A 22,964-nucleotide genomic window follows, 5' to 3' on the forward strand; every position below is an offset into this window, starting at 1 on the left:
CAGAAAATCACGTAAACATTACAGTATTGGACAAAAGCTGAAGAAAACCAAGTGAATCAATTATCTATGGGATTCGCACCTTGCAGAAAGCCATGCAGCATATTAGACAAACTCTAGAGAAAACCCAAGCGGATCAATTAGCTATTGGATCATCTCCTTGCAGAAAGTCACGTAAACATTACAGTATTGGACAAACGCTGAAGAAAACCAAGTGAATTAATTATCTAAGGGATTCTCATTTTAAAGAAAGCCACGCATCATATTGGACAAACGCTAGAGAAATTCCGAGCGAATCAATTAGCTATTGGATCCTCTCATTACAGAAAGTCTCGCAGTTAAATGACATGGATTTTGAAGACCTACGTGGTTTTCAGTGGAAATTATGTACAAGCGGCAGGAAAACAATCATGCTTCAGTCTGCTTGGGAAGAATCTGTGGATTAATATATACTACCCATCAAGTGATAGTGATAAAGGGTGATGCTAATTTTCCGGAAAGTAATTGGAAGGATTACAGGACTGAATCACATAGCCTTACTGATGCACGAACATACTTTGATCTCGCTGAAGACATGTTCCTGCAGAACTCGTTACTCGGAGCACAAGATGCAGAGAAGGACAAAAGTCATCCCCTCTAGACTTATAATTAAAGACAGAAATATAAATAGCATTTCCGCGCCTGACGTACTTGTCAATCAAACTCCCAATGGCCCGTGATTGGTTTCCATAGCGTAACTAGGGTAGGCGCCACCCTATTTCCGCTATGCTAACCAATCACGGGCCATGGGAAGTTAGTCTGCCAAGATCGTCAGACGCGAACCAGCTATATATTCCTATCGTTGATTATTATGTTTATTGATGATGACAACGATCCCACAAGTGGTATTACGTTGGCAGAATGACGTCCAAAGATGAACTTTTAGCTGTCGAAGTAAGCTGTCAAATCCAAGTGACGATAAAGGCTAGCATATCACGGCTTAAAACAGTAGATGGTATAACCTTATGCATGGAGGAGCAGCTAAATGTGCTTCGTGATGTTTTCAAGTCTGAATGGTGAGATAACAAGTCAGGGCACATCTGTGAAATACCAGAAGAGCATGTCTAGAAGGAAATTATGTACTTAAACCAGATAAAAATACCCAACCCGGACAATATGCATCCCGTGGTTTGAAGAATGTGCAAAGGAGCATACCAGCACTCTGCGGGAAGGGGGTGGTTGAGCGCTCATAAAACCGGTTTAACCCCACCAAAGTCTGGCCCGTTAGTCCAGAGACCGCAGCGCATGCACATAATAATTACATAATAACCACAGTTGGGATGGTCTGCAAGTGAAAGTTACAAAATATTTCACCAAAGGTTGCTCATCTCTAACAAAAAGAGGGATATGTAGGAGATAGTACTACATGACTGCTGGAAAGACAGGACTGCTTGACTGACAACAATAGAGTTGATCTTGAACAGGTTGGTTAACTATCTATCATACTAAATGAATTACTCATAGTCCAATTAGGCAACTACCTCCAGAACTGAACAACAGATGAATAAGGGTAGTTTATCCAATAGCTGAAGACACTGGTGCTAGCTGTTCTGCATGTGGAAAACTAGACTTCGGAAATTCAAGGGCGGACCATCACATAAAATCATATTCCAATCTAGATGTGCATGGAATGGAATCATTGTAACCATTATCTCCTATTGAAAGTCAATGAGATGCAATAAACCACAATGCTTGTAAATCGACGGGCATGAGCTTTCACCATAAGAGAGAGAGACCCGGAGAGAGACAAAAAATGAATCCCACCATGTATGCGGAATCCAAAGCATCTGAAGATAACATCTGGAAAGCCTTTGGCGGAAAGCTATACAAATAAACTGCCAACAGAAATATGGGGCAGTCATGAAGACCACTTAAACAACCTAGGAAGCTGGTGTTAAGCATCATTCTTCGATGACGATATGAAACAACATTCTACAAAGCAACAAAGAAAGCTCAGATGCCTCAAGAAAGATGCGAATCCACCAATGCAACAACGCCGTCAAAATGGAAACATACGCAAGCAGCTATTAAAAGACTTTCTCAAACTGAAAGACAGAAAGTACGACGTCGATTTGGTTTAAACCTCGTCAGTAGGCCTATGATGAATGAGAAGTACAACAGATCTCCATCCTTCAACAAAACAGCTGCTGAGAAGTTTGGACATAAATCACCAGAGCCAAAATGCACCTGTCAAGAAGTCAAGACCAAACGACCTATGCTGGAACACAAAGGCAGTTCAGAAGATCAAATGTTATACCAACATCCGCAATATGTACTCTGAGGGAAGGGGGCGGTTGAGCGTTCATAAAAACCGGTTTAACCCACCTACGTCTGGTCCGTAGTCCAGAGACCTCAGATCATGCACGTATAACATGTAATTCTGAGACCGAAGGTGCAAGCAGGTGCAATTTCCCAAGCAGGTGTTTCCATGAAAGTCATACTGCGCAAATGAGGAAGCTGCAGACGACGATTAGATACTATTCTTGCAGAAACATAAATATTATACAATATTGGACAAACGCTAGTAGAAAACCGAGTGAATATATTTGTTATGGGAGCCTCTCTTTGCTCTTTGCAAGAAAGTCACGCAACCATTACCATTACAGTTTTGGACAAACGCTGAAGAAAACCAAGCGAATCAATTAGCTATGGGATCCTCTCCTTGCAGAAAGTCACGCGAATATTACAATATTAGACAAACTCTAGAAGAAAACGGAGTGGATCAATAAGCCATGGGATCATCTCTTTACAGAAATTACAGTATTGGACAAATGTTGAAGAAAACCAAGTGAATCAATTATCTATGAGATCCTCTCCTTGCAGAAAGCTACACAGCAAAGGCTACTGGACAAACGCTAGAGGAAAATCGAGCAAATCAATTAACTGTTCGATCCTCTCCTTGCAGAAAGTCACTCAAACTCAAACATTACAGTATTGGACAAACGCTGAACAAAACCAACTGAATCGGTTATCTATGGGATCCTCTCCTTGCAGAAAGCTACGCAACATATTTTACAAACGTTAGACTTAGAGGAAAACCGAGCGAATCAGTTGGTTATTGGGTCCTTTCCTTGCAGAAAACCACGCAAACATTACAGTATTGGACAAACGCTGAAGAAAACCAATTGAATCAATTATCTATGGGATCCTCTCCTTGCAGAAAGCTACGCAGCATATGCTCCTGGCCAAACGCTAGAAGAAACCCGAGCGAATCAATTAGCTATTGGATCCTCTCCATGTAGAATGTCACGCAAACATTACAGTATTGGACAAACGCTGAAGAAAACCAATTGAATCAATTATCTATGGGATCCTCTCCTTGCAGAAAGCTATGTAACATATTTTACAAACGTTAGACTTAGAGGAAAACAGAGCGAATCAGTTGGTTATTGGATCCTTTCCTTGCAGAAAGCCACGCAAACATTACAGTATTGGACAAACGCTGAAGAAAACCAATTGAATCAATTATCTATGGGATCCTCTCCTTGCAGAAAGCTACGCAGCATATGCTCCTGGCCAAACGCTAGAAGAAACCCGAGCGAATCAATTAGCTATTGGATCCTTTCCATGTAGAATATCACGCAAACATTACAGTATTGGACAAACGCTGTAGAAAACCAATTGAATCAATTATTTATGGGATTCTCACCTTGCAGAAAGCTACGCAACATATTGGATAAACGCTAGAGGAAAACCGGGCAAATCATATAGCTATGGGATCCTTTTCTTCCAGAAAGCCACGCAAACATCACATCACGAATGAATATTATGAAGAGAAACATTATTATTATTTTTTATTATTATTATTATAATTATTATTATTATTATTGTTATTATTATTATTATTATTATTATTATTATTATTATTATTATTATTATTATTGCTTTCATCACAAAGACCGGATTACCGCCTGTTATCTGTTAGATTTAACCTCTATTGTTCACCATATTTAGACTTTGATACACAAGATAAGCTCCTATCAGTGATCGCCTAAAAATGCAGACACGAAGACCATAGATATGTCACCCACTTCTATTCACTAAATCTGAAACTTGAAACAGAACGTGAATTTTAACTAAATGCTCTCAAACGGGCTGAAAAAATCTGAAAAAGCTGAAATGTGACATCTGTTATATTTGTTTAGTTATTATTCCTTTATTTGATTTTAATAACGTTGTTAGCATTATTTATTTATTTATTTATTTATTTATTTATTTATTTACTTATTTATTTATTTATTTATTTATTTATTTATTTATTATTTATTTATTTATTTATTTATTTATTTATTTATATATTTATTTCCTTATTTATTTATTTTAATTTATTTAAAAAAAAAATTTTTTATTATTATTTTTTTTTAAATTTATTATATTAAATTACTGGCATTTAATCTTTTTTATCAATTTGGTCTTTATCTTCTCTTTTTAATTGTAATTTATTTATATTTTTTTTAATTCTATCTAATTTCAGGTTATTTATGTTATCATTCATTTTTTGTTATAATTTATATTTGTTTAGTTATTGTTCCTTTATTTGATTTTAATAACGTTGTTAGCATTATTTATTTATTTATTTATTTATTTATTTATTTATTTATTTATTTATTTATTTATTTATTTATTTATATATTTATTCCCTTATTTATTTATTTTAATTTATTCTTTCTTTCTTTATTTTTTTAATTTATTCTTTCTTTCTTTCTTTCTTTCTTTATTTATTTATATATTTATATATTTATTTATTATATTAAATTACTGGCATTTAATCTTTTTATCAATTTGGTCTTTATCTTCTCTTTTTACTTGTCTTTTTACGCTCTATTGTGATCATATGTTAATAATATTAATATTGTTATATCGTTCCATACGGGAGCACTGAAATACATGGGGAGTCGATGAGCTGACGAGATAAATGGCGACTTAAGGGCGACTTGACGAGATAAATAACGACTTAAAAGACGACTTTAAAAACGATGAGATAAATGTTGAGTTCATCGACGGCATAATGGACAGCTTGACGAGATAAACGACGAGTTAAATGACGACTTAAGCGATGACTTGACGAGATGAATGGCGAGTTAAATGACGACTTGACGAGCTGAATGACGAGATAAATGGCGACTTAAATGATGACTTAAGTGACGACGTGACGAGACAAATGACGAGATAAATGAAGACTTAACTGACGACTTCAAAAATGACGAGATAAATGAAGAGTTATTTGACGACTTGGCAATATCAATGACGAGTTAAGTGATGACTTATTTGACAACTTGGTGAAATAAATAACGAGTAAATGACGACTTAAATGACTTGACGAGATAAATGACAACTTAATATACGACTTGATGAGATAAATGACGATTTAAGTGACGACTTCAAAAATTACGAGATTAATGACTTATTAAATGACGACTTGATGAGATAAATGACAGGTTATTTCACGACTTGACAAGATCAATAACGAGTTAAATGATTACCTATTACACGACTTGGCGAAATAAATGACGACTTAAGTGACGAATTAACGAGACAATTCACGAGTTATGTGACTTAAATGACGACTTGACGAGATAAATGACGACTTAAATGACGACTTGATGAAAAAAATGATGACTACGATAAGGACATGACGAGACAAATGACAAGTTAAATGACGACTAAGTGGTGAGAAAAATGATGAGTTACATATGACGACTTAAGCAATGACTTGACGAGATATATGAGGAGTTAAATGACGACTTGAATGACGTGACGAGGTAAATGACGAGTTAAATAACAACATAAATGACGACTTGACAAGATTAATGACGAGATAACTGATGATTCAAATGAAACTGTACGTGATAATTGAGTTGAATGACGACTTGAGGTGACGATTTGACAAGACAATTGAGAGTTAAATGATGACTTAATAGACGACGAGATAAATGACTACTTAAATAATGACGTTTTAACTACTTGAAGGGATTAATGACGACTTGACGAAATAAATGACAATATGGTATAAATGAGTTAAATTATGATTTAAGTGATGACTTGACGAGATGAATTTTGAATTAAATTACGACTTAAATGACTAGGACGAGATAAATGGTAAGTTAAATAACGACTTGACGAGATAAATGACAGCCTAATGAGACAAATGAGTTAAAAGACGACTGCCGACGACTTGATGAAAGAAGTGACGAGTTAAATGGCTTAAATGACGTCTTTACGAGGTAAATAATGACTTATTTCACGACTTGACGAGATGAATGACGAGTTAACAGACGACTTGACGAGACAACTGACGAGTTAATTGATGACTTTTAACCAAATAAATGACGACTTTAATGTCGTTATTTAAGTTGTCATTTAAGTCGACATTTTTCTCATCAAGTCGTCACTTAAATCGTTATTTAACTCGTCGTTTATCTCGCCAAGCTGTCCATTATGACGTCGATTAACTCATCATTTATCTCGTCGTTCTTAAAGTCTTAATTGTCATTTATCTCGTCAAGTCGTCTCTCTAGTCGTCATTTGACACGTCATTTATCTCGTCAGCTTACCAATTCGTCATGTCACTTCAGTGCTTCCGTACTTTAATATTATTGATATTATTATTGTATTGTTGGGCTTTTTATTTGATTTATTAGGACCTATTTATTTTCTCCTCTTTTATTTGTTTTGTATCACTTATTTTACTTATTGATTTGAACATATCTTAACTGCTTTACTTGTATTTTTTACTTGGTCTTTATTTACTATTTTTACTTGTCTTTTTGCGCTGTCAGGTATTGTAATCATTCAAATTATTATCATTATCTTTGTTATTGTTATTATTATTTTATTATTATTATTATCATTTTTTTAATCTTTTCCATTTTTGGTAGTATTTTTTTTATTATCAATTTGGTCTTTATTTACTCGTATTTCACGTGTCTTTTACACTTTCATCAATTGTAATCATTTTTATATTATTATTATTATTATTATTATTATTATTATTATTATTATTATTATTATTAATTAATATTTATTTATTCATTTATTTATTGATTGATTGATTGATTTATGAATCGTATTTATACGCTCCTGCCTTAGAACAGAATTTAAAGAAATCCGCTTACAAATCATAGCTGTTTTTACTAATGAAGTAATCTCATCATTCTTACCACATAAACCAGTCCATTTAATAAACCTATCACTTGTAATCCGGTCTTTGTTTTTTGATCAAGAGGTCTTGATGTTGGATTGGGTGAGATGTGTGGCTAGAATTTTAAAAACTTTTCTCCGAAAAATACAAAATTTTACAAAAATGAGACCCTCAAAATATACGAATGATTTTAATTTTCATATAATTTCTGCTCAAAATGAAACTAAATTTGCAGATATTTTGGAAACTTCTCGTACAGTTTACTAAAAAGAATTTCGTGTGGAAAAGGAAATGAGACCCCTTCTCTTAGCAAGTTTTCGAGCCTGAAACACTATCCAAACTTGCCGCACCCTTTCCACTAAGACCTTCCGATCACTTATTTTATATACCAATATTTCTGTGATTAAATAATAATATTTCAATACTGTAGAATAATTAGCTGCATCATGTCATTCATTGTCTGTTCTCGTATGTCAAAACACACAATTCGTTAAAGGAGTATTCAGACTTTTTATTGTACGTACAATATTGTATGCAACATATCAACGTTGTTTAATCTATTGCCATTCTATTTCCAGTAATGTTTAAGTTCTAACGAATGTTTGATGACTTAAAATCGATAATATATTTCTACTAGATATTACATGTAACATATTATCGATTTTTCGTCATTAAACATTCGTTAGAACTTAAACATTACTGGAAATAGAATGGCAATAGATTAAATAACGTAGATATGTTGCATACAATATTGTACGTACAATACTCGGAGTCTGTGGAGCGCTTAAGGGATGAAATTAAAACTCGACTCGTTTCTATTGTTCTATACAATGAACGTAGTTCAACCGTCGTTCAACCGCCGGTCGAGTTTTGATTTCATCCCTATGCCGATGTGTTTCATTCTTTTAGTATTCACCTTTTAATCGAACATGGGCATGAACAAGAAAAGCCTGAAAAATAAATTACACTCCTCAAAATAATTAAAGGATCAGTTGAATATAATCAGCATTTTTGAAAACATTGGATATGATGATAAGTTTATTGATAATTGTTCTTGATCTTTCAGATTTCACACCACCAAATAGAATTATATGGTTGTGCGCCCTTAATTTCACTTCTCAGAAAAACCCATTGATTCTGAATTTAAGCATTAAAATGAGCAGAAATGTCAGTTATTAATAAAACTCCCTTAAAAAGGGAATTATCTGTAATTTTGATTTCGGATTCTTGGTTCTCAAGTGCCACTAATAGGGGTCAGGAGGGTTGAGGATGTCATGGTGGTCAATGGTGTCATGTCGGGTCAAAGGGTGTCATGGTGGGTGACGGGGTGTCAACATGGGTCAATGGGTATACGAGTGGGGAGGCAGGCCAGGTGGTCAGGGAGTGTTAACTGCCCTGGGGGTTAAGGGCGGGGTTAACTTTGATGTCAGGATGGGTCAGCAGGTCAAAGTGGGTCAAGGGATGTCAGGGTGGGTGGGTCAATGGTGTCTAGTTTGATCACAGGTTGGTGTAAAATAATAGAGAATACAATAAAAAATCTTGGGTCATAAACTTAACAGTTTTAAAAAGTTATAAGAAAAATCATAAATTTGGGTTCCCTAATTTCAGGGTTAGTTCCAATGCTTAAGCAATGAAATATACGTCGCATTATGTCAATTTGAAATTTCAGTTAATGATAAAAAGGAAAATGTCTGAAACGTTGATCTGAATTTAAGCATTAAAATGAGCAGAAATTTGCATAATTTTAGCCAAATTTGGATTGGTCATGATTAGTAATATTATTTCCTGCAAGTGTACCGGGTACCACAGATGGGCGAGATCAAATAACTTTTAATGATTTTAAGCAGCCTTTTCTTTACAGAAACACTGACATGGTTTTGCCTGTAAAATAGGCAATTCCCAGACATCGTAGACTTCGAGGGCCAGTTGTAAAAAATAATGACGGTCAACCTATATTTTTTCCCAGCTAGAGGGATCAGGCAAGGGCTGATTTCAACCATCATAGCTGTCGCTTAAAACTGAGTCGCTCCGGTGAAGAAAAAATGACGTTTTCTTAAGGCAAATTTAGCACATATCTCTATGGGACTCTGATTTGGTGGTGTGAGATCTTCATTGCTTCAGACAAAATTCACTCATTACAAATATCCGCTATCACCCACATCTTGAGGGGAGGGGAAATGGAGGCTAAAATTCCGATTTTGAAGCCATTTTTCAAACGTCACCACGGACAAGGTCAAGTCACAGGGCCAACAAGTTTCATGGTGGGTCAAAGAGAGGGTAGGTCAAGGGGTGTCATGGAGGATCAATGGATGTCATGGGGTGTTATGGTGGGTCGAAGGGGTTTATGGTGGGTCAAACTTGGGGATCATACACCTCATAGTTATAAGCAAGATGATAAATTTTGGGCCCCTTCTCCAATGCTTAAGCGATACGCTGCTTATACGTCAATTTGGAAATGTCAGTTATTAATAAAACTCCCTTAAAAAGGGAATTATCTGTAATTTTGATTTCGGATTCTTGGTTCTCAAGTGCCACTAATAGGGGTCAGGAGGGTTGAGGATGTCATGGTGGTCAATGGTGCCATGTCGGGTCAAAGGGTGTCATGGTGGGTGACGGGGTGTCAACATGGGTCAATGGGTATACGAGTGGGGAGGCAGGCCAGGTGGTCAGGGAGTGTTAACTGCCCTGGGGGTTAAGGGCAGGGTTAACTTTGATGTCAGGATGGGTCAGCAGGTCAAAGTGGGTCAAGGGATGTCAGGGTGGGTGGGTCAATGGTGTCTAGTTTGATCACAGGTTGGTGTAAAATAATAGAGAATACAATAAAAAACATCTTGGGTCATAAACTTAACAGTTTTAAAAAGTTATAAGAAAAATCATAAATTTGGGTTCCCTAATTTCAGGGTTAGTTCCAATGCTTAAGCAATGAAATATACGTCGCATTATGTCAATTTGAAATTTCAGTTAATGATAAAAAGGAAAATGTCTGAAACGTTGATCTTGGTTCTCAGTGCCACAATAAGGGGTCAAGGGGTGTCGAATATCACAGAATGGTCGACTGCATATCCGTCGGATAACGCTTTTTCAATATGAATGAACTTTGCTGTTTGGATGATGTCACGATGAGGTTAGGGTTAGGGATAAGCGTGTTCCGACGGATCTGCACTCGACCGGCCTCTCATGGTGGATCAAGAGGTGTCAGAGTTTTTCAAGGGATATCAGGGTGGGTCAATGAGGCAGGGGTGCAAATTGTGCGGGAGCGGGGAGCACTGCTCCTAGGAAATGACAGTCAAAATTGAGGAAATAATGCCTTGAGAAGAAAAAAGAAAGAGGGGAAAAAAGAGGAAGGGAGAAGAAAAATAAAAGAATAGAGAAAGAAGAAAAAGAGGAAAGAAGAAAAGGAGGCGGCCGAGGAGTGAGGTAGAAGATGACAATGAGGGAAACATAATATGTCTCAGCACAGATGACAAGTTAATAGGTGGGGGATGTGAGGCAGTGAAGCTACTGAATGGAAGAGAGGAAATCTCAAGACACTGGTTGTGCAAAATTGTGAGGAAAAGAGGAAGATGTTGGTGTTAGGATATGGGTAACAATGCAAATTTGAGAGTAGAGTAGGTATTCAATGTATTTAATTTAAAAGGAAAAACGAGTTGGGTGAAGGTAGGTGGATATCTGAGGAAATTTATACAGAAGCAGTTATGGAAAAAGTCATATAAAGGAACTTGAATTCAGTGTATCAATACTAAGAAATCAGAAGTGCCAATGAGGAAAGGGTGACCTGGACTGAAGAGTGGTGACAATCACAAAACAAACTTTTACCATGACTTTGTTAACAAATCTATCAAACTAATTTTCCTCAATAAAGCCCGTTCTTCGAAGACTTTAGAGTTTCTCTAAATGATATGCTATGTTTCGAAGTGCACAATAAAGCTTTAGTATTTCTGGAATGATTGAGGCCCCGGGGATTGAGGAAATCTTGAGCCTACAGCCTTGCTCCTGAGGAAGAAATCACAATTTGCATCCCTGCAATGAGGTATCATAGTTGATGAATGAGTGCCTTGATTGGTCAAGGGGTGACAAATCCCTGCTGCGTGTGACATTTCATTAATGTGGTAACCACAAATCACCGGGTTTCCGTCGGAAATACATCGAGTTGGAACGTCAAATTTCAAGATGGTAATGAGAAAAGCACGTACAATAACTTATGTTTAGACATTTTATTATCAGAAATCAAGTGCAGTTCAGAGACAACGACGCAGGTAACTAACAAAGAAAATATAAATTTTACTATTGTTACACTACAGATAAAAGCTTTTAAAGCTTTTGAAATTTTCCTTAATTGACACGCAAGTACAAAAAACCTCAGTTTTGCCTCATATTATCTGAAATTAAATTCAGTTCAGAGCACATCTTACGGTTCATTTCAGGTAGCTATAGAATTAAATACAATTATTTTTCTATTGTTGCCCAACGCATTTAGAGCTTTGTTCCTTCTTGAGTAAAAAACGTGCTAAACATCGTGCGAGTGACATTTAAAAACGAATACCCGTAAAATTTTAAATTCCTGTTAAAAAGAAATCATACATGTACAGAGTGTAACAATAAAAAATAAATGTCAAACTTTATAAGAATAAATAAAAAATAAAAATTGCAATTTCGTTTTTTAGAAAAAAATTAAAGAGACCATGGTAACAATGTTATGCAGTTGAAACAGTAACATCTTTGCTAACAGAAAGCCTTGGTTTCTCTACTAGTTCCAGTGGGTATAGCGGCCGCTCCTACCGGGGGTAACCGAAAAGATCAATTTTGCCACCTCCTGCAGCAACAACCCGAAAAGGTTGACCCACTTTTTTCAACCAGGATGGCTGTTAAGAATAAAAAAGTGTGTGTGTGTGGGGGTGAGGATCAAAAATCTTTTCTCAACATTTTTAATGTTAAAGAATCAGAGCCGTTAGACCGGGGGGGGGGGGGGCTTAACACAAATGACCATACGGGTATGCTCCCCCGGAAAGACCCCCTTGGATTTCGCAGCTCCGAAAGACCTCCTAAAATAGAGCTCCGAAAGACCCTTGATTTTGATCATTTCAGCTCTGAAAGATTTTTTCAGGCGATTTTCAACCAGAAAGCCAAGAAAGACCCTTGATTTGGACTGTTCGCAGCTCCAAAAGTCCACATTTTACTTGTTCGCAGCTCCAAAATACCCCCTTTTATCGGTACGCCGTCAGCTCCCAAAGACCCACCACCTCAAAATTCCGGGGGAGCATACCTACCAAAATTTTTCGATGTGCCCCCCCGGGGTTACACCCCCTAATAAGCCCACCCCATCCAGCGGTGGCCCAGCTAAAAACCAAAAACGTTGCACAACTTTTGTAAACCGTTTTCAATATTTTTCGCCTTTTTTTCATTAATAATTGCCGCCTTTTCTTCCCCGCCCCTTTTCTTTAATAATTCTTCTTGCCGCCTTTTCTTCCCCGCCCTTTTCTTTAAAAATTCTTCTTGCCGCCCTGTCTTCTTCCGCCGCCCCTTCATTTTTGCCGCCCACTGCTTTTACCCCGGGGGCTCCCAGGCAGGAATTAGCGAAGCTGAAAACTGAAAGTGATGACGATTGTGGAGATAGCAGTTCGGCTAACTCCAATCAGACCGAAATTAGCGAAGCGGAAACCTGAAAGCGAGGACGATTGTGTAACTCACGACAAAAACAGCATGAAGGAACCAATTATAAGAAAACTCTATAAAAGTCGCAAAGCCGCGTTGCTCGTGGCACATGTGTACATACATGTCTATGATTATTTTAAGGTCACGTCGGCTACATTCCCTTTTTGTGTTATGGATATAAAGAGTGGCCGTGTTTGAGACACCCGTACACTTTTTTGTTTAAAGCAATAATAATTTGCCAATTTTTGTCATCTTTAAAATTTCCTGCGTATGCACGGCTATAGAGGTTGTGCATACGACGTTTCATACCGTACATATGACGGACTACTCAAATGCATTCAACAAAAGCATGATTGCAATCTACCGCAACAGTCGTCTCATACACATAACCAGGGCCGGATTTACCTTTTTGGGGGCCCTGGGCCAGGCCAAAATTTGGAGGCCCCAAACGCACCGTGAGGAAAGCATGTGTACTCAAGTGGCCAAGTTTTTAGATTTTACTAGGACATTTGTGCGCAAAGCGTGCGAAAAATTTTTAATTTAAGGCTATTTTAACCCAAATTGAAGCTGAATTTTGCTTTATAAAAGGCTAGTGCGAGCGAAGCGCGCAAAATATTGCAATTTTTGTAGGGTATTTTGGCCCAAAACACGGTGTTTTTCGGCTAAAATGGAAGATGCACACTGCACAGGCGTGACAGGGCAATTTTGGGGGCCCCAAAAAGTTGGAGGCCCTGGGCCCGGGCCCATCTGGCCCTATGGTAAATCCAGCCCTGCACATAACAAATGCACTACCATCAAATATCATTGATGACAACATTTGATTGAATGGACTGTAATGCGCTCCTGATTACGGCGAAGGACAACTTATTGATGGATGAATTGAACCACTTCTAGTTTCTTATATCCACAATGTCATTAGATAGCAGAAATGAATTACAACACGCGCGAATAATTTCAAACAGCAGAAGAAAACTGATTGTCACGGCATCGAAGACTGGTTGTCACGGCAACCATAGCTACCACGTTATTTGCATTGTTTTCAGGAGGTAATTCTGTTGAATGCATTAAAAGAGTGTTTACGGTTTGATGATGTCAGATGTCAATATTCTGCTTGGCAGATAACAGATTCGAATTCATCGTGGCTGATTTAATAAAAAAATTTGATTGCCGCTGATTGTTCCAAAATAGAACTACATGTGTGTGATGAATCTCGCTGCCTCTACTTTCTGTGAGTTTACAATGAATTTGCTCTCCCATGTGGGTGAATCGTCGAATCCTTGCACTTCTCCATACGATAGACCAGTCGGGATGTGAGTTGTGCATTATGCAGTACAGCATGAGGAAAGCAAGTCGGAATGTGCAGTTCCGCATGCGGAAAAATTCGTGACGGAATGTGCAAACGGAAACAGGTCGTAAAAATAGTTCATTCAGGTCTTTGAATGAAACATCCTGCGTTTCTCCTTCTTTGTGACGATATCACTAGAGTGATTCCTTCTTTGTGACGATATTACAAGAGTGGTTCCTTCTTTGTGACGATATTACAAGAGTGGTTCCTTCTTTGTGACGATATTACAAGAGTGGTTCCTGCTTTGTGACGATATTACAAGAGTGATTCCTTCTTTGTGACGATATTACAAGAGTGGTTCCTTCTTTGTGACGATATTACTAGAGTGGTTCCTTCTTTGTGCCGATATTACAAGAGTGGTTCCTTCTTTGTGACGATATTACTAGAGTGGTTCCTTCTTTGTGACGATATTACAAGAGTGGTTCCTTCTTTGTGACGATATTACAAGAGTGGTTCCTTCTTTGTGACGATATTACTAGAGTGGTTCCTTCTTTGTGACGATATTACAAGAGTGGTTCCTTCTAGAATGTGCGCCAACAAGATCCCGTCTTACTTTTTGGATGATTGGATAAAGGGGCTTATGTATAACTGATAACAAGCAAAACAAGTGGGATCATGTTGGCGCACTAATTCAATAGAGGTCAAAGTTCATGCAAAATAATGCCAAATATAAGACTCGAAACTCGAAATACAAGACTCGAAACTCGAAATATAAGACCCGAAACTCGAAAAATTTAACTCGAAACTCGAAATATGAGACTCGAAACTCGAAAAATAAGACTCGAAACTCGAAGTATAAAACTCGAAACTCGAAATGTGAGACTCGAAACTCGAGACTCGAAACTCGAGACTCGAACATTTGACGCGCAGCACAATGTGGGCTTTTTACTGCATCACAAAAAGATGCGCCAACAAGATCCCAATTTTATTTTTCATCGTCTAGCTTCTTTGGCGACCAGTAGACAAAAAACAAGCAACAGCTAATTGGGATCATGTGGGCGCACTAATATAAAAGAGGTCAAAGGTCAAGCTTTGTGCCAAAGTGATGCATATTTGCCTATGTGCAGCACAAAGTGGAACTTTGACCCGCAATAAAAATGTGCGCCAACAAGATCCCATCTTACTTTTTGGATGATTGGATAAAGGGGCTTATGTATAACTGATAACAAGCAAAAAAAAGTGGGATCATGTTGGCGCACTAATTCAATAGAGGTCAAAGTTCATGCAAAATAATGCCAAATATAAGACTCGAAACTCGAAATACAAGACTCGAAACTCGAAATATAAGACCCGAAACTCGAAAAATTTAACTCGAAACTCGAAATATGAGACTCGAAACTCGAAAAATAAGACTCGAAACTCGAAGTATAAAACTCGAAACTCGAAATGTGAGACTCGAAACTCGAGACTAGAAACTCGAGACTCGAACATTTGACGCGCAGCACAATGTGGGCTTTTACTGCATCACAAAAGATGCGCCAACAAGATCCCAATTTTATTTTTCATCGTCTAGCTTCTTTGGCGACCAGTAGACAAAAAACAAGCAACAGCTAATTGGGATCATGTGGGCGCACTAATATAAAAGAAGTCAAAGGTCAAGCTTTGTGCCAAAGTGATGCATATTTGCCTATGTGCAGCACAAAAGTGGAACTTTGACCCGCAATAAAAATGTGCGCCAACAAGATCCCATCTTACTTTTTGGATGATTGGATAAAGGGGCTTATGTATAACTGATAACAAGCAAAAAAGTGGGATCATGTTGGCGCACTAATTCAATAGAGGTCAAAGTTCATGCAAAATAATGCCAAATATAAGACTCGAAACTCGAAATACAAGACTCGAAACTCGAAATATAAGACCCGAAACTCGAAAAATTTAACTCGAAACTCGAAATATGAGACTCGAAACTCGAAAAATAAGACTCGAAACTCGAAGTATAAAACTCGAAACTCGAACATTTGACGCGCAGCACAATGTGGGCTTTTTACTGCATCACAAAAAGATGCGCCAACAAGATCCCAATTTTATTTTTCATCGTCTAGCTTCTTTGGCGACCAGTAGACAAAAAACAAGCAACAGCTAATTGGGATCATGTGGGCGCACTAATATAAAAGAGGTCAAAGGTCAAGCTTTGTGCCAAAGTGATGCATATTTGCCTATGTGCAGCACAAAAGTGGAACTTTGACCCGCAATAAAAATGTGCGCCAACAAGATCCCATCTTACTTTTTGGATGATTGGATAAAGGGGCTTATGTATAACTGATAACAAGCAAAAAAAGTGGGATCATGTTGGCGCACTAATTCAATAGAGGTCAAAGTTCATGCAAAATAATGCCAAATATAAGACTCGAAACTCGAAATACAAGACTCGAAACTCGAAATATAAGACCCGAAACTCGAAAAATTTAACTCGAAACTCGAAATATGAGACTCGAAACTCGAAAAATAAGACTCGAAACTCGAAGTATAAAACTCGAAACTCGAAATGTGAGACTCGAAACTCGAGACTAGAAACTCGAGACTTGAACATTTGACTCGAAACTCGAAGATAAGCAACACACCACAATACGGGTGTGGGGGTGTGTGTGTGGGGGTGTGTTGGTACTGTTTATGTATTGTTTATGTATTGTTTAATATTTAAAAAAAAACCTGGTGTATAAAAATCATATTTCTGTATTTATCTGAGTAAACTATGATTGTAAAATGTACACCGGAAAAAGAAAAAAAATGATGTAGTCAATCATGTTGTGGACTTTGCCATCTGGTGAGTGCCATGTAGCTTTTCTTGATTCTTTCTGTGGATGCAAGGATGGTCAGGACAAGGTCGCAAACTCATGCAAGTTGTGATCCCTGTCGTTTGTCACTCCCAGTCCAAATTTGCCTGCAGTACCCTGCCAAGTTACAATAACACCACGTTTGAAACCTTTGAAAAATGTTGGGTTTTTACTGGGGGAAACAGGGGGGGGGCAAGAGTTCTGACTGGGGGAATTTGCCCCCTCATGCCCCCCTGGCGCCGCCAATGTTCATAAAGTTGGCTAAAATCAAATTTGCTATTTATTTGTCATATACAGTAAGCCAAAGAATTAAGGTACCAGTTATGTTCACCCCTGTATATACTACAAAGACAAATTATGTCAAAATTAAAACAAGTAGCCACTACCTGTACTTTTTAGCTCTTGTTTAAGATCTTATTTGATGAAATTAGTTGAAAAACCTAAGGAAGAAACTAAATCAAAAGTTGTAATTAATGAAAGCACGACGCAAGGTTTAACGTGCTAATCAATGGAAGCACGGCGTTAGTTCTCTTGTTCGAAAACGCCTTGTGTACAAATTAATAGGGCATGGAAAGGAGCAAACTGCAACTTTTAAATTGGCATCTTCCTTGGTTTTTTGGATCGTCATGTCTTTATTTCTTGACAGATTTCAACGAATGGGGTCTTAAATTCGAGCTAAAAGACACAGCTTTTGACTGCTTGTTCTAATTATGACATACCTGTATTTGTTCACGGGGGTGAACATAACTAGTACCGTAATGTTTCGGCTTACTGTACTTGACATCGTTGTTTCATCAACATTCAATTACCTCGTTTTATTTATTATTTATTGTTGAGAGACCATTTTACAGCCAATACGCTACCTAAGTTTCCCAATTCTACACAAGACGTAATGATACGTAGGTAAAATATTGATAAGGCAAATGTCATATTGATAAGTTGATTTAAGAACTGTCAATTTTGTGATACCATGTTAAATCAAAGTCGCACTAATGGCAGCTCAAGTACCGACCATATCCATCGCCGAGGTGTCATTTATCTTCAAGCTTCATCAATTGCTTTCTAGATATTTGCAATTTATATTAGGCTACTGTTAGTACATGCAGTCTGCATATAGGTCATGGCAGACCGTGACACGTAAACTGGTAGCTAATATGTGTCCATGATATGTTTCTTTGATGCTATATTAAACCTGAGATGGTTTCGACAAAATTATATGCAGAAAAATGGTTTTAAATCTGTTTTAGCGGACTAATCGCAAAAATCACATATCAATTGAAAAAGTAGTGCCAAGATATTTCATTTCAAAACTCGGCAAACACTGCCCTCCCCCTCGGTGCCCAAGACTTTGAGAAAAACAAAGCTCAGGTAATTCACAGGTGAGAGTTATCGGGTAGTTTGAAAGCCGATTTTTGACAGGTTTCATAGATCGCGGTGATAATTTCATAGTGCCAAATTCGGCAGCTTTGTCGCGGATTATGTACATGATAGCGTAAGATTGAACTGCGTTGAGTCATACTAGGTAGTTGTAAACTGATTCCACGATAGATGAAGCTGGCATAGCTCCATACTCAGTCAGTGCTACTGAAAATGAGTAACTTTACATTTCTTAGCTTCAGCGACGACGAAGCGTCATATGACCTCCCCCCCCTCCCCACCGAAATGACTATTTAAATTTTTAAAAATTGCGCTAAACACCATTTTGACATGTGACCCGATATAAGTAGATGAGGCAGAATGCGCAAAAAGTCATTTTCATATATAAGCACAAATGTGAAACAAGGTCACAATTAATAAAATGTTGGCAGCAAAATGATCTTTAATCATTCATAACTTTTGATATGAATACTGTAGTATTGTTGATTTTGGTATCAAAATGTTCATTATTTAATACAGATTACAAAAATATGAATATCTCAATTTTGATATTTCCCGCATAACGTCTCATTTACTCACGCTGGGTCACAAATGAGTCTTTTGGTGATAAGTTCGGATCTTTTTATGCTGGGGTGGGGACCGTGTTTCACGGGAATCCACCCCCGCACCTTTGTTCCATAACCATTAAGGTATAGGACATTTTTGTTTTTGCTATAGCCCCCGAATGAAATGTATTTAATTATGTTTGTACTCACTCAGGTAGCATTGTGTGTGAATTTTACATCCGAACTAAGTGCTATTCTTTTTTATGGGCATTTTAGTGTCTAAAATGGCCCAAAATGAGGTTTTTTCAATATTGCCGTCCATTTATAATCGTCACCCCCATAGACTTTACATGTAAAATAAAAAGGCTTATAAAAAATTAATAGCATAGCATTGTAAGACGATGCATGGTCATGCATCGCGAGACTTCAAAATTTGGCACTGCTGTCGTGCTCTATCATAGAATTGCAAAAGCTTAAGAAAAGCATTCCCACCATGGTTCGAGCATGCATTTAGAAGGCTGTGATTGGCTGATTGGAACCTGCATTGGACACAATGTTGGTAAGCTTAAAAATTACAGTGACCATTTTTGGTCAGCTTTAACATATTTTAGGCAAGCTAATTTTCATCACTGTACCCAGGCTCTACTGCCAGGGCTTATGTTATATAGTTACTAGCCATGTACAGTGGTGTAGCATGAGATATCCTATGGGGGTGGGGGTGGGGGGGGGTGGCACAGACCACTATAGGGGAGGAAGGGAGGGAGCATCACTAGGCCCTAGGAGAACCCAAGCACTTTTTCTGCAATTTTCCTCAGGGATTTTCAAAGTTTTAAATCAATTGACAGGGGTCATGATGCTCTTTCACCCCCCCCCCCACCCCTGCAACCACCCCCCCCCCCCAGCCCTATGATGCTACACCACTGGCCATGTATTTTCTCCTCATTTGCTTATAAATGCAATTTGCTTATCTTCATGTTTGCTTGCTCTTATTTAGAGAGATTAAAATGGGAAATCATGAAATTAGTTAATTTTGTCATTGCTATCAGCAGTAGATAGCAAAATATTCTAAAAATAGTACCATGTTAATTAGCTGATTTGCATAGTAAAAGCCCTTCAAACTGAAAGAAACCAGTCTAATTAAGTTTACAAATGTCCAAATTTATGATTTACTATATAAACATAAAAACATAAAAATTGTTTACAATTTTGACCTTTTGACCTCGGTCACAATGTTTTCCTTCGAGTTTTAAATTGTTATCGATAAAATCCCTCAAAGCGAAGCTACACATGACTGTGTAACATATCAATTAGGTGATTTCTAGCTTGTTTAGCTAACTACCTGCAGAATTTTGACTATTGAAGGAGTATAAAGGTAAGATTTGTGTACAAATAGGGCCGAAATCAGTGAAATGGATACTCGGATCACTCAGATCACTGACATAGCATTGTAAGACGATGCATGGTCATGCATCGCGAGACTTCAAAATTTGGCACTGCTGTCGTGCTCTATCATAGAATTGCAAAAGCTTAAAGCAATATTATAACATTTTCAAAAAAAATAGATTAGCATTTCTTTGCCATAAAATGTTAGCTTTTACTGTCAGATATATCCCTTTTATTTTTGAGCCGAACAACTACGGCAAAGCAAAGAAAATTGGAATTTACTACCAGCGCACGTGTCGCCAATACATACCACTCCTTCGGTCATGTTGTGGTACGACCCTTTGTTGTGTATATCACCGTCGCCCACGCCGCGTACATTATATACTGTGTGTTATGAACATCGTGTATGCGTTCGACTAACGATTCCATTGTAATAATAAATGGCTGAATCAGCCTTTTATTCAAAATCTCTGATTTTGACAAAACTACAACACCTAGAGTCTTGATTTTTGCAGGGTATATTGGTTTAATAAAGTACAATTTAATCGTGTAAAAAATGAATTAAAAAAATTCAGTGAGGGCGTCCTCCTCAGCAAATGTTATAATATGGCTTTAAGAAAAGCATTCCCACCATGGTTCGAGCATGCATTTAGAAGGCTGTGATTGGCTGATTGGAACCTGCATTGGACACAATGTTGGTAAGCTTAAAAATTACAGTGACCATTTTTGGTCAGCTTTAACATATTTTAGGCAAGCTAATTTTCATCACTGTACCCAGGCTCTACTGCCAGGGCTTATGTTATATAGTTACTAGCCATGTACAGTGGTGTAGCATGAGATATCCTATGGGGGTGGGGTGGGGGGGGGGGGGTGGCACAGACCACTATAGGGGAGGAAGGGAGGGGGCATCACCAGGCCCTAGGAGAACCCAAGCACTTTTTCTGCAATTTTCCTCAGGGATCTTCAAAGTTTTAAATCAATTGACAGGGGTCATGATGCTCTTTCACCCCCCCCACCCCTGCAACCACCCCCACCCCCACCCCTATGATGCTACACCACTGGCCATGTATTTTCTCCTCATTTGCTTATAAATGCAATTTGCTTATCTTTATGTTTGCTTGCTCTTATTTAGAGAGATTAAAATGGGAAATCATGAAATTAGTTAATTTTGTCATTGCTATCAGCAGTAGATAGCAAAATATTCTAAAAATAGTACCATGTTAATTAGCTGATTTGCATAGTAAAAGCCCCTTCAAACTGAAAGAAACCAGTCTAATTAAGTTTACAAATGTCCAAATTTATGATTTACTATATAAACATAAACATAAAAACATAAAAATTGTTTACAATTTTGACCTTTTGACCTCGGTCACAATGTTTTCCTTCGAGTTTTAAATTGTTATCGATAAAATCCCTCAAAGCGAAGCTACAAATGACTGTGTAACATATCAATTAGGTGATTTCTAGCTTGTTTAGCTAACTACCTGCAGAATTTTGACTATTGAAGGAGTATAAAGGTAAGATGTGTGTACAAATAGGGCCGAAATCAGTGAAATGGATACTCGGATCACTCAGATCACTGACATAGCATTGTAAGACGATGCATGGTCATGCATCGCGAGACTTCAAAATTTGGCACTGCTGTCGTGCTCTATCATAGAATTGCAAAAGCTTAAAGCAATATTATAACATTTTCAAAAAAAAATAGATTAGCATTTCTTTGCCATAAAATGTTAGCTTTTACTTTCAGATATATCCCCTTTTATTTTTTAGCCGAACAACTACGGCAAAGCAAAGAAAATTGAATTTACTACCAGCGCACGTGTCGCCAATACATACCACTCCTTCGGTCATATTATGGTACGACCCTTTGTTGTGTAGATCACCGTCGCCCACGCCGCGTACATACTGTGTGTTATGAACATCGTGTATGCGTTCGACTAACGATTCCATTGTAATAATAAATGGCTGAATCAGCCTTTTATTCAAAATCTCTGATTTTGACAAAACTACAGCACCTAGAGTCTTGATTTTTGCAGGGTATATTGGTTTAATAAAGTACAATTTAATCGTGTAAAAAATGAATTAAAAAAATTCAGTGAGGGCGTCCTCCTCAGCAAATGTTATAATATGGCTTTAAGAAAAGCATTCCCACCATGGTTCGAGCATGCATTTAGAAGGCTGTGATTGGCTGATTGGAACCTGCATTGGACACAATGTTGGTAAGCTTAAAAATTACAGTGACCATTTTTGGTCAGCTTTAACATATTTTAGGCAAGCTAATTTTCATCACTGTACCCAGGCTCTACTGCCAGGGCTTATGTTATATAGTTACTAGCCATGTACAGTGGTGTAGCATGAGATATCCTATGGGGGTGGGGGTGGGGGGGGGGGTGGCACAGACCACTATAGGGGAGGAAGGGAGGGAGCATCACCAGGCCCTAGGAGAACCCAAGCACTTTTTCTGCAATTTTCCTCAGGGATTTTCAAAGTTTTAAATCAATTGACAGGGGTCATGATGCTCTTTCACCCCCCCCCTGCAACCACCCCCACCCCCACCCCTATGATGCTACACCACTGGCCATGTATTTTCTCCTCATTTGCTTATAAATGCAATTTGCTTATCTTCATGTTTGCTTGCTCTTATTTAGAGAGATTAAAATGGGAAATCATGAAATTAGTTAATTTTGTTATTGCTATCAGCAGTAGAT

This window comes from Amphiura filiformis, chromosome 14 (genome assembly GCF_039555335.1).
Source record: "Amphiura filiformis chromosome 14, Afil_fr2py, whole genome shotgun sequence".
Classification (NCBI taxonomy): domain Eukaryota; kingdom Metazoa; phylum Echinodermata; class Ophiuroidea; order Amphilepidida; family Amphiuridae; genus Amphiura; species Amphiura filiformis.